At 45.4% G+C, this 13746-nt stretch overlaps 1 protein-coding gene across 2 annotated transcripts in view; it reads right to left on the reverse strand.

The window, feature by feature from the left end:
• The window catches only part of FARP1 (FERM, ARH/RhoGEF and pleckstrin domain protein 1), a 230288-nt gene extending 226102 nt beyond the window's left edge, over positions 1–4186 (reverse strand). For both annotated transcript variants that reach the window (XM_029936510.1, XM_029936509.1), the window contains exon 1: positions 4099–4186. The gene's annotated coding sequence lies outside the window, so the exon portion shown is untranslated. The remainder of the gene's footprint in view (positions 1–4098) is intronic.
• Between the last annotated feature and the right edge of the window lie 9560 nt (positions 4187–13746).

Consider the following 13746-nt stretch of genomic DNA (forward strand, 5'->3'; position numbering starts at 1 on the left):
CTCAGGGGGGAACCAGGATGGATAAAAACAGTGCTGCTGTAAAACAGATGCCTTGGTTGCCCCTAAATTCATATGTTGAAATTAAATCCCCGATGTGATGGTATGGGGGGGGGGCTTTGGCAGGTGACCATATGGTGAGGGTGGAGTCCCCATGAGTGGGATTCATGCCCTTATGAAAGAGACCTCGGGGCACAAGTCCATCCCCTCTGCCATGCGTGAACCCAGCAGGAAGTGAGCAGTCTATGAAGCAGGTGCCTCCTGGAGCACCTGGTTGGCTCAGGTCATGATCTCTGGGTTCGTGAGTTCCAGCCCCATGTCAGGTTCTGTGCTGACAGCTCAGAGTCTGGAACCTGCTTCGGATTCGGCGTCTCCTTCGCTCTCTCAAAAATAAACATTAAAAAAAATTAAAAAGAGGCAGCTGGGTGGCTCAGTCAATTAAGTGTTCGACTTCGGCTCAAGTTACCATCTCATAGTTCGTGGGTTTGAGCCCCGTGTCGGGTTCCGTGCTAACAGCTCAGAGTCTGGAGCCTGCTTTGGATTGTGTCTCCCTCCCTCGGCCCCTCCCCCGCTCACACTGGCTCATTCTCAATCACACTCTTGCTCTCACCCTCCCATGCTTGCTCACGCACTCTCTCTCTTGAAAATAAACATTAAAAAAAATTGAAGCAGGTGTCTTCGCCTTGGCTTTCCCAGCCTCCAGAAGCTTCAGAAATCAAGTCCTGTGATTTATAAGCCGCCCGGTCTATGGTACTGTTTTAGCAGAAGTGTAAACAGACCAAAAGAATCGCCAAAATGGAAGCAGCCAAAAGGAAATAGGCACAGGGGAAAATAGGAGGGTCTTAGGGTAAAGACTGAGAAAAGGGAACGAAAGATTTTAAAAGGCGTGAAAAGGGATAGTTATGGAAGAGCTATCAACATCCCTAAAGAAAAAAATAATGGAACAAGAAAACAAAAGTTAAAGGTATAATTCAGGAAAACATTCCAGAAATTAAAGGGGACTCTCCATAGTAAATGTACATCTAGTCCAGAAACAACAGGATGATCAACACGAAGACCATCTCCCATATCATCGCTGATCTTCAAAAATTACAGAAGGAATCACTAGGAGGACACCTGAGTGGCTCAGTCAGTTGAACATCCGACTCTTGACTCTGGCTCAGGTTGGATCTCTTCGTGAGACGGAGCCTGGCATCAGGCACTGCGCCGATAGTGTGGACGCTGCTTGGATTCTGTCTCCCTCTCTCCTCTCCTTCCCCACTAGTGCTCTTTCTGTCTCTCAAAATAATTAAACTCACAAAAAAATTTTTTTAAAAAGGAATCATTGGGCACCTGGGAACAAAGTTCAAACAAAATACAAAGGGACAAAGTTCAGACTCCCCCACAGCACATTTAATGCTTAAATTGTCAAAACTATCCTCAAATAAAGGAGTCAATACCTTAAAGCCAAATTTTCATTCAAAAAGAAGAGCCAAACATTTTATCTTTTTTAAGGTTTATTTTATTTATTTTGAGAGCAAGCGAGCAAGCATGGGAGAGGAGGGGCAGAGAGAAGGGAGAGAGAGAATCCCAAGCAGGGTCGACCAGTCAGCACAGAGCCCACCTCGGAGCCGCATTCCGTGAGCCGGGAGATCATGACCTGAGCCGAAATCAAGAGTCAGACGCCCAAACAACTGGGCCTCCCAGGTGCCCTGAGCCAAACTAAAATGTTCAGCATTCAAGAACTCCGAATATTGTTGCCCAAGCCCTTCCAGAAAAAACTACTGGAAGGCGAAGAGTCAGCAAAACAAGGGGCAAACCTAAAGAAAACACTAGAAAGGATTCCTCATAAACTTTAAATCCATTTATACCATAAACGGTAGATTACACTAGCAGAAGATGGTTAACTCCTGACAGAAATACGAACTGAGAAACGGGCAGAGGAAAGGGCCGAGACAGTTGACAGGCATGGGAAATTATTTTTTCTTTTAATGTTTTATTTATTTTTGAGACAGAGACAGAGCATGAGTGGGGAGGGTCAGAGAGAGGGAGACAGAATCCGAAGCAGGCTCCAGGCTCTGAGCTGCCAGCACAGAGCCCAACGTGGGGCTCAAACCCACAAATGTGAGATCATGACCTGAGCCAAAGTTGGAGGCTTAATCGACTGAGTCACCCAGGTGCCCCTTTTTTATTTTTTTAATGTTTTATTTTGAGAGGCATGGGAAATTAACTGTTGGCACAGGCTTTAAAACAGATCAAAGAAAATTTAAATCTCCAAAGATACACAAACGGTTAATAAGCCTATGGAAGGATGTCCAACACCAGCAGTCGTTAGGAAAGGCAAAGGATGGTCACTGGGGGATGGAGAATTGGGGTGTTTCACACCCACTGTGACGGACGGTAACAAATGTTACAGAGTGTGAATGACCTGGAATCCTCCGCCGCTGCTGGTGGGAACATAAAAAGGTGCAAACACTTTGGAGAACACTGTGGTCATTTCTTTAAAATTTAGTCAAAAATTCTGCATTCCACCCAGCAATTGGGCTCCACTACTGAAGCCTAGGCGTCCCTCCAAGGGACATGAAAACGGAGGTCCATGTATAGGCTTGTACACAGGCTCACGTCCGTAGCTGAAGGAGCCAGCAGGCGGAAGTGAAAGCTCGGGTCCTGGTGAAAGGATAAGCAACGTGGGACATCCAAGCAGGGGACCGTCACTCACCAACAAGAGTACAGGGCACGCTGGCCCACGCTACCCCGTGGATGAACCACAAAAACATTTTACGTGAAAGAAGCCGGACGCAAAAGATTACGTAACAAATGACCCCATCTGTAGGAAACATCCAGAAGAGGCAAATCTAGAAAGTGGTGTCCTGGCACTCTGGAGGGGGCGCAGGGCTAGCAGCAAAGGATCTGAGGGACTAGAGATTTGGGGGAGGGAGGGGATGTGCTGGAAATGATCTGAGACTAACTTACGGGGACAGTCACGCAACTCTGTAAACGTACTAAAAACCTGCCAACTGCACAAGGAAAACACATCGGTGATGCTGTATAAATTATACCTCAATACACAGCATAAAAAATGTGTGTGTACAACTCGTGGTGAGCGCCCGGTGATTTACGGAACTGGTGGATCGCTATACAGCACACCTGACACTAATGGAACGCTGTACTTTAACTGGAATTAAGAACCCTTTTTAGGGGCACCTGGGTGGCTAGTCAGTTAAGCGTCTGACTCTTAGTCTCCGTTTAGGTCATGATCCTGGTTCATGGGTCTGAGGCTCACATCGGGCTCTGCACTGCTGGTGTGGAGCGTGCTTGAATTCTTTCTCTACCCCTCACCCACTCACCCATGCTCTCCCCCACTTCTCTCAAAAAATAAACTTAAAAAAAAAAAGACAATTTAAAAAATTCCATCTACTAGGAGGCCATCATCCCGACTCTCCTGGTCTTCTTTAGAGCACAAAATCCAAAGAGAAGGAATCAGCCAAGAAGGGTCACAATTCTGAAACCAAAACAGGATGGCCATGAGGAAGTTTTTCAAGAGCTTTTCCTTCCAGTTTTACATAGAAGCCACGTAAAACTGCTGGGTTAGGACAAACTCAAACCTGTTACTCAAAGGGCCCAAGACCCAGATTTTAGGAAGGTACAGGGCTGGCTTCTAGCACCCCCAGAGTACTTCTGAGCGCCCCCCACTGAGAGGGAGGGAGCCACACCTGCCATCGTGTGGGGCCCCAGAGCAGCCTCAGACACTCAGAAGCACAAAGGGCACAGGGTGCATAACCCCGGGCTCCACTGGGTAACAAAGCCACCTTGTGCTGGGTCCCCGGGGAGCCACGGGGGGGGGGGGGGGGGGAGGCACCTCAGAAAGGCTGGCGGCCAGCGCCCACTCAAGAGTACAACCAGCCAAGTCTGGCTTTTCACAGGGGCTCAGATAAGGAAGGGGTTTTGAGAAAAGTTCAAAAAACAGCTATATTCGGATAGATTTGCTTACTTCAAAAAAAAAAAAAAAAGGGTGAGCAAAAGAAACAACTGCAGATCAGCTGTTTTACATCAACCGGAGACTTCAAACAAGAGAGAGACTGTTTGGCCTGTTTGATCATCTGGGAGGAGAGAGCACATTACCGTCTCCAAGCTGGCCACCCCCGCCGCCTCATCCACCAGCACAGTCAGGAAACGAGCGAGGACAAAGCCACGTCAACGCCATAAACGTTATTTCTTCACGTCTTTCCTCTGCAACTCTGGTAAGAGGTAATAAATTAAGTTAACCAGGCTATCCTAAATACCCTTAACAAGTATCCAGAAAGTGCGTCAAGGAAAACTCAGAGCAGAAGTTTTCCCATTTCATAGACATTGTTTCAAAAGTCTGGTTTTAACCTATCCCTTTTTACTCCCAAACCTGCCTCTGATCAATACCATGTTAAAGGTGAAAATTCCGGGCAGCTTGTAAGAAACGCAAATTCAGGGGCACCTGGGTGGCTCTGTGGGTTAAGTGTCAGACTTCAGCTCAGCTCATGAGCTTGCAGTTTCTGAGTTCGAGCCCCAAGTAGGGCTTTGTGCTGACAGCTCAGAGCTGGATTCTGGGTCTCCTCTCTCTGCTTCTCTCCTTCTCATGCTCTAACTCTCTCAAAAATAAAATCCAGGCGTTCAACGACCTACCCTGATTTCTCTGCATGGGAATAGACATTTCTAATGCAGCTGGCCTCTGCTATTCCACACGCCTAGTCCTCCCGACGCGGTGCTGTCGCTGTTCGGGCTCTTCTTTCTCAAATATCACCTTGACCTGGCTCCATGTCACCTCCTCCAAAAATCCTTCCCTGATGTCCTCTTTCAGGGAGGGGGGGTAAAGAGCCTCACTTTCCTCTGAGGTTTTGCTTGTATTTCACTTGCTTTCCAGGCCTTTCTCCCTTTTTCCTGCGTTGCTAACTAGATTACAAGTTCAGAGGGGCTACGTTACCTGAAAGTGCACAGGTTCCTCCAGCCTCAGGGCAAGAGGCCTCCCTGCCTCGGGGACCTTGAGAACCTCAGCCAGTGCATGCGCACACGTTCCTTCTCCCTGACACCTCCACTACCCGTGGAAAACGCAGACAAAGCCGAGCGTCTGTGTCAAGGGGGGTGGTTTAAACCCTGGTTGCAAATTGGCAGCAACTGCATCACCTGGGAGCTTGTAAGATATGCAAATGCAGGGGCACCTGAGTGGCTCAGTCTATGAAGCATCTGACTTCAGCTCAGGTCGTGATCTTGCCTTTTGTGAGTTGAGTCCCGAGTAGGACTCTGAGTTGACAGCTCAGAGCCAGATTCTGGGTCTCCCTCCTTTCTCTGCCTCTCTTCTGCTCATGCTCTAACTCTCTTAAAAAATAAATGGTAAACATTAAAAGACAAAAAAAGAAGTGCAAATTCTGTCCCAGCACCAGTCCACTGAATCCGATAGCTCAGTGCCTTCCAGAAGATTCTGAGGCAGCTTTGGCCTGAGAACTGCTGCTCCACTCCCCGAGGCCTCAGTCGGGATCAGCTAAAATAAGTAAATCCACCTGACAACAAATTGGGCAGTAACTTCACCAAGAAAACACCTATCCACCAGGTTTCACATGTGCAACGGCCATAATGAGCACCTGATTTTCTCACTAGCTCTTGACATTGGGCACTTCTTTTCCAATCACATTTTCACACATTTAAGACAATGCAGTATTTTCATTTGCATTTTCACTGATTTGGTAGCACACGTTTCTTGCATTAATTAAACAGGCAAAGACAAAAGCACGTAGACAGGAAATGGAAGTAAAAGATGTTGGGAACAGAAAGCTCTTTTTCCCCCCAGGGGCTGCAGGGGCAGGGCAGTCGGGAAATCAAGAAGCCAGGAAAAAAACATCTCTAATTAGTCCCGTGTCAATGATGTCAATTTCGTGATGACTCTGAAGTTACAAAATTAAATGCTAGTTCCCCTCCATTCTCCAACACAAAGGCCGGGGTAAATAAAACATCAGGGGAAAGGTGGTCTTCTTGAAGACAAAAAAAAAAAAAGAAAGAAAGAAAAGAAAAAAAAAAAAAAAAAAACAAGAAAACCCAGCCAGCAGACAACGCGGCTGCAGTGTCAACAGAGACTGGACTTGGTGGGCTGCCGGCAAGCTCGCTCTACTTAAAACACATCATTCTCGTCCACTTACTACAGAAGGTCCTCCTTCTTTGTCTCTAGGTGACCCTGTCAACCTCTCCAAATATATGTGGAAAACGCCCAGCCCTTGCCTAGCCCGGAGTGAGGTGCAGTGTATTATTACTAGATCTGCTTACTCAACATCTCTGAAATCACATTACTGTTCAGACTACCCTTCCCGTGTCCGGATCATCGGGAACCCCCCCGTTGAAGGCATGTTCCAGCAACCTCACTCCGCACGACAGGGGACCCAAAGCTGCAATACTGCACCGAATGGTTGGTTTTTACGGGATGGAGGATGAATGAGGCAATAGCAAACAGGTACTCAGAGACCACGGTCGAAGGCAACGTGTTTACTTCTGACATTAGGTATTATGGAAATTTTAAAAGCTACCGAAAGGTGTGGATAAGACGTGCATTCTAGGCGGAGTTCATTCTGGCACTCAATAAAAGTATCTGCCATCACCAGGGGCTGTGCCAACAGTGGGTACAAGCTAACAGAGGCAAGAAGATCGTGAAAAGAAAAGGGGATGAACAGGTGCACGGCAGATCTCCGTCAGCCTGAAAGAGCCCAGGTGTCAGAGGTTCACCCTGTGGACCAGAATGAGGCGCTAGGGTGCTTACGACAGGGCAAGATCGGGGCAGTTTTAGGAAAATATGTGACAGTGGGGTCAGGGCTGGATTAGGAGACCAGTCAGGAAACATCTGTAATGCCCCATGCACGAAAGGATGGTCGTGCCGATGAGAAGAGACGGTAAGGAGGCATATTTCGGGAATACTTTGGATCTTTACAAATGGATGACAAATCAGATGCAGGGAAGAAGATGGTAACAGGGGCAAATCTAGAACTCAGCTGCCAGTGGGAGACAGAACACGGGAAGGCCCAGAGGCCCAGCTGTGGCTGCCTGGGGGTGACCGCAGGGCACAGAGGGAGGATGGCCAGCCATATTCTCAAAGGCCCTGCGTCCATTTTCCTCAACGCTCTCCATTCCTCAGCCCCAGGCACCTCCTCTCAAATGCTTTCTCCAAAGTTCCATTCCACTCTGATAAGCTGAGTTGAGGGGCCTGAGGCTCAGGAAAAGGAATAAGTCACCTACACAGGAGTCAGAGGTGACCCCGTGACAATGGGCGGTATCAGAGAAGGTGGAAAATGCACAAGAGGAAATAACCAAGATGGCAGCCCAGAGTGAATGCCAACAGTCAAGGGTGGGAAGAGGAAGTGGACTTGGCGAAAGAATCCCAAGTTCTTGGAGTTGGAAGGGCTTCTGAAGGACATTTAGGACACCCTTCTCCCTGATGGGTGAATCCCATATTTTTAAAAGAGCTGAGTCTGAAAATCCATTCTAAAATCACAGCAGACAGCCAAGGAGGCCAGCGCCTCAAGAACCAGAGGCTGACCACAATGCTGATGTTGTCAGGGCAACACGGAAAATAAGGATTAAGAAAAGTTCATTCAGGGGCACCTGGCTGGCCGAGTCGGTCCAGCATGCACCTCTCGATCTCAGACTGTGATTCGAGCCCTGCGCTTGTGTGCAGAGATCACTTCCAAAAAATTTATTTTAAAAAAAGCTCATTCATTAGATCTGGTATGATCAGCTAGTCGCTGGTATGAAGAGAAAAAGTATCAATTGAGAAACGGAGGAAGAAGCCAGACTGATGATTAGTCATTGAGATACCAAATAGAAATCTATACTAATCTGTTTAATAGACTTGGTTTTTTAGAGTTTTATGTTTCCAAGGAAAAACGAAGGGCTTGTAAATACCCTCTCTCCTAACACAGTTTGTAATTAACATCTGCATTACTGTGAAAAACTCGTTACCACTGATGGACCAATACTGACACATTATTATTAACTCAAGTTCGGCTCAAGTACAAAAGTACCTTTTGTGGTGTGGGTCAAGGTCATGCGTGCACGAGTCTCATATCACATAGAATCATTTCTCCACCCCCCACATCTCCTGTTCTCCATCTATTCATCACCACTCTCCTTCTCCTTCATGTTCCCTGACAACCACTAACTTTTTACTGTCCACCCTTTAGCCTTTTCCAGAAAGTCATGGCTGGAATCAGACAGTAAGTAACCTTCCTGTCTGGCTTCTTTCACTAAGCAATGTACGTTTGAGGTTCCTCCATGTCTTGTCACAGCTTGACAGCTCACATCTTTTCATCACTGAATAATATTCCATTGTCTGCAGGCCTCACAGGGCTTCTTTAAAAGTATTTTTTAATGTTTATTTATTTATCAGAGCATGAGCAGGGAGGGGCAGAGAGAGAGGGAGAGGCAAGATCCCAAGCAGGCTCCAGGCTCCGAGCTGTCAGCGCAGAGCCCGACGCAGGGCTCGAACCTATGAATCACGAGACCATGACCTGAGCAGAAGTCACACGCTTAAGGCACCACAGCTGCTTTATCCGTTCACCCGGTGAAGCACATCGTGGTCACTTCCAGGTTAAGGCTTCTCTGAAATGCTTTTCAGTTACAGAATTGGGAGGGGAAGGTATTGCTTCTAAAGGGGGGCTGGCTCCGCTTGAAGTGAGAAATGGGAGCAAGTCCTGCTGTTCAGTGAGCAGCCGCGGGGCGGCCAACTTCCGGCTCAGGGAAGCCCACACCTTGGCAGGTAACGCAGCTCACCTCAGAGCTTCGAGATCACGCTTCTTTACTCCATGAGAAAATGCTGGACTTAATAAATTCAAAGAAAAAGTGTTTCTGGAAAGAAGAAAGAAAAGAAAGAAAAGAAAAGAAAGAAAGAAGAAAGAAAGAAAGAAAGAAAGAAAGAAAGAAAGAAAGAAAGAAAGACAGGAAGGAAAGAGAAAGGAAGAAAGAAAAAGAAAGGAAGGAAGGAAGAAAAAGGAAGGGAGAGAAACAGAGAGAGAGAGAGAGAAGAAAAGAAAAAAGAGAGAAAAGGGAAAGGGAAAAGAAAAAGAAAAGAGGGCACCTGGGTGGCTTAGTTGGTTAAGCTCAGGTCATGATCTCACGGTTTCTGAGTTCGAGCCCCGTGTTGGGCTCCGTGCTGACAGCTCAGAGCCTGGAGCCTGCTTCATATTTTGTGTCTCCCTTTCTCTCTGCCCCTCCCCTGCTCACTCTCTCTCTCTCTCTCTCTCAAAATAAAATAAAGACAAAAAAATTAAAATAAATAAATAAACGTTAGAAAAAAATTTTAAAGAAAGCACTAGGTATTTTCATTAATAAACTACAAGGCATTAAGTTTGTGTTCAAATTTGGTCAAGATAGTCCCAACAGCCTCATTATGAAATAAAGAAATTTTTAGGAAGAAACTTAATTCACAATCTATTGTTCTCTCCTGAAGTTTCCCTGGAAATGATGCTTAAGAAAAAAAAACGCCAAAATTTAAATGCAGCCTGCACCTTGTGGAAAATTCTACTGACATCTATCCTAGAGTGAGTTACAGCATGTTGCATACAATTTTAAGAAAAAAAGAAAGCATTTCCTAAAGCTTACCAAATCCCATGAATCAGAACTGACAAGGCTTTCCCTCAGGGCGGGAGAAGGAAAGCAATTTCTATTAAAGCCATTAAAGACTAGACTGTTAAATTGTCTCACAGTTCAATATTATTCAAGAAATAAACGAGCCACTATTATCGCAGACCAAATGATATAATAAAATTCACCAGAATTACAGACGGTATCTCGCATGTTGGAACACTTCCCCCGGAATTAATCATTAGAATAGTGAAATGTCAAGGGGAAAAAAAAGTACGTAATAAAAAAGTGAAATCCCTTGTGAAAAATGAAGAATTTAAATGTCAGACTGGCAAATAAATAAGGTATTTGACTAAACAATACTGTGCATTAAAAATAATAATAATTATGAGTAATAGTTTTTGCCTTGGATTGCTGAAAGGGAAGAAAAATTATTTAGATACTATCAGATTGTTCACCAGGTTCTAAATCCTAATTTTTGACATTTTTGCATGCATTGTAAAATGAACTCGATCCTTCCTAGATTACAGGCTTCTCATTCACAGACTGTGGATAAAAATATATAGGTATTATTTTAACTTCGCCAACATGTATATAGCAGTTTCTAGAACTTAGCAGGCATCGTTCTACAAGTTTTATAAACACTAACTTATTGAAAGTTCGCCCACCATTAGGTGGACACTATTACTGACCCCTTTTACAGATGAGGAAACTAAGGCATGAGATTAAGTCAACTTTCCCACGGTCACCCAGCGAGTAAAGTGGCAGATATGAGACCAGATGGCAGTCAGGCTGGTCCTCGCCACCACATCATGGGCTCTCCCAGACAAGATAATCTCTAAAATTGTCACCTTCTCTAATACTCAATGGCCTGAGGACTCAGTAGTTCAGATGCAGTCTTCCCTGACTGCCAATCAAGCTACCAAGCTAATTACCCACATAGGCTACTAAGGATCCCGAGGGGACAAATCCATCAAATAACCAAAATGCCCACTGAATTAGTACTAGACTATAGAGAGTACAGTGTACTGTCTTTTTATGGTTCTATGTTACTAATTTTTTCAATGTCTTAAAACCCTTCTCACTTCTCTGAGCAAGGACTTTTCACATGTGGTAGACAGAACACGCAATCCACAACACCCGGGACTTAGCTCGGTTCTGAAAACTGAAGATACTCAGAGCACAGGCAAAGACACTGCCCCGAAAAGTGCTGGGAAACCGCCAAGCTTCAAGGGACATTGAGACACTCGGGGGCAGACACTCCCGGTCAAAGTCAAAGACAGATAACCCGCCCTCTCCCAGGGCGAACGCTCGCTCCCCCGGATTACACTGCTGGGTTAACACAAACACATGGAAGTCTTCTGCGCCCACATGTCACGACACAGAAAAAGCTGACAGCAGAGTGGCACTGAGGAATCCACTCCAGATACTCTCTGGTCTCAAAGGACCTTGCACAGGGCGATGCCTACTGCCTCCCCTTTTCCTTTTTTAATTTATTTTTGAGGGCGGGGGGAATCCCAAGCAGGCTCCACGCTGTCAGCGCAGAGCCCAAAGTGGGGCTCAATCTCATGAGGCCTGAGATGATGACCTGAGCTGAGGTCAAGAGTCAGTCGCTCAACCGACTGAGCCACCCACGGGCCCGCAGCACACAGTACTTCAGTCTCTGTTGAGAAACACAAATGTTTTCTTTCCTGTCCCTAAGCACTTTCACGTAATACCATGGACCGTTTATTAATAAGCACTTGCGGCATTACTTCATCGCTACAGACCCATCGTGTGGGGTGGCCTTCTGCAGAAGAGAGTCTGTGAAAGACCAGGGCTCCGAAGAGGAAACTGAGGCCCAGCAAGCTTGTGGCTGAAAGGCAGGCGCTGGTCTGTCTGACCCTTCACTGGCGGGGTCTCCCCGATCCTCCCCACAGTCTAAAAGTGGGTACCGTTAGCTGTTTTCCAGAGGGGGCACGTGAGGCTGGCCTAGGAAACCCAGGAGGCACTCACCAACCTTCTCTAAGCCACTGGAACAAGCCATCACGGAAGCACAGACCTGCCCAGGATAATATGTAAGGGCAGAAATAACAACAGCCGGACAGCAAGGAACAGCAGATAAGGAACACGCATTCTGCTCTATATTCACGTAACAGTGATTCTGCTGAAGTGCAAAATTCACCTGTAACAGCAGGTAATGCACATGGTATATATTCTCAGATCATAAAGAGTAAAATCAGAAATAAGGAACAAAGTGACTCTCAAGCAGGCATCTGTAAACATGGATACCCTGGGTCACAGGCAACTGTGAGAAGAGCATTTTTCTTAAAGTCACTGAGAACAGTTTCAACATCGAAAATAAAAGCAAGGGGCACCTGGGTGGCTCAGTCGGTTAGGCACCCAACTCTTGATTTTGGTTCAGGTCATGATCTCACAGTTCGTGGGTTCAAGGCCTGAATCGGGCTCTGCACCTGACAGGGGCCGGCCTACTTGGGATTCTCTCTCTCCCTCTCTCTTTCTCTGCCCATCCCCACAACCTCAAAATAAATAAATAAATAAATAAACATTTTTTTTAAAAAAAAGGAAAATGGATTGTTCTCTATACCAATATAAGCAGGAAGAATTAACAGTCTTTATCTAAAGAATTCTGAAACTGACAAGAACATAAAACCGAATAAACTAAGAGTCAGTAAAACTTGAACAACAAAAAGTATATCATGTTACAGAAAACATGAAAAGACTAAAAAAAAAAAAAAAAAAGGAAAACTCAGGGGCCCCTGATGGGCTCAGCCAGTGGAATGCATACCTCTTGATCTCAGGGTTGTGAGTTTGAGCTCCACATTGAGTATAAAGATTACTTAAATAAAAACTTTAATAAAAAGAAAATAATTCTGACATTTACGTCTCCCCCAAGTCTATAAAAGCCTGGGAAAGTTTCCTAACATTTCACAGATAAACAATCTTTTCTTTCTCAGTTATATTTCTAAACCCATTTTAGTTGCACCCAAGCAAAAACAAGAACATTTTAAAAGAAAACTGAAACTCAAAAATCCTTAATGAAATCCTACCAAGGGGAGCCTGGGCGGCTCAGTCTGTTGGGAATCCGTCCAAGCCCCACATCAGGCTCTTTGCTCTCAGCACAGATCCTCTGTGTCCCTCTCTGCCCCTCTGCCCCTCCCCAGCTCGAGCTCTCAGAGGCTCGTGGATGGAACTCGAGGGTGTCACAAACCGTGAGATCATGACCTGAGCTGAAGTTGATGCTTAACCAACTGAGCCACCCAGACGCCCCTAGAATAGCTGGATTTCAACGAGGTGTTCCAAAGAAATGCCCAGGACATGGCTGTGTATTAGGTGGGAATAAGGGCCGGATGGCAGTAAAGTTGGTTGCTGCCAAACAACATACCAAAAAACCATTGAAAAAGTTTTCAATGGACCAGGAGGCCCCAAAATGGCCCCATCCTTGCTACTTATCAGATATCCTTTATTAGATGCTTCAGTGAAGGTTTTAATGGTATGCAAATAATAGCTGTGCATAAAGAAGCACTAACAAAAAGAAATGTCAGAATATTTAATGAGTGTACCAGCTAACATAACACTGTATATTAATTATATTTCAATAAAATTTAAACAATAGGAATGCACCAAATACTTCAATGCTATAGGTCTTCAGAGTATAAATACCACTTCTCTGACAGGTCTCTCTAAATAAAGAAGTCTATTGGGGCACACATTTTCCATGGGAAGAAACAAATATAAGAAGAGTTTGGTTTTCTGGTGACTTCCAAGCATAATTATCAGAAGTCACAGCATGTGGTCTTACTGTGAAAGGCTACTGAGCCCTGATCAGCCAATCGGTCCATCTATCCATCCATCCATCCATCCGTCCATCCATGACTTCCTGGTTAGGTAAGGGACTGGAGAAACATTGCCATTTTATAAAATCTATTTTGCTTGATAGAATATCCATTTAAGACTTAGAGGGACAGAGTTATTACCAATGTGAGGCAAATTCTCTGGCTTCCTTAACGTTTCTTGACAGTTTAAAATATCTGCCTAGTAGTAGAGGCTAAAGTCTGGGATTGTGATGCCTCCCGTTTTGGTTTTCTTCTTCAATATAACTTTGGCTACTCGGGGTCTTTTGTGGTTCCATACGAATTTGAGGATAGTTTGTTCTAGTTTTGAGAAGAATATTGGTGCAAT

The sequence above is a fragment of the Suricata suricatta genome, chromosome 4 (assembly GCF_006229205.1).
Source record: "Suricata suricatta isolate VVHF042 chromosome 4, meerkat_22Aug2017_6uvM2_HiC, whole genome shotgun sequence".
Lineage (NCBI taxonomy): Eukaryota > Metazoa > Chordata > Mammalia > Carnivora > Herpestidae > Suricata > Suricata suricatta.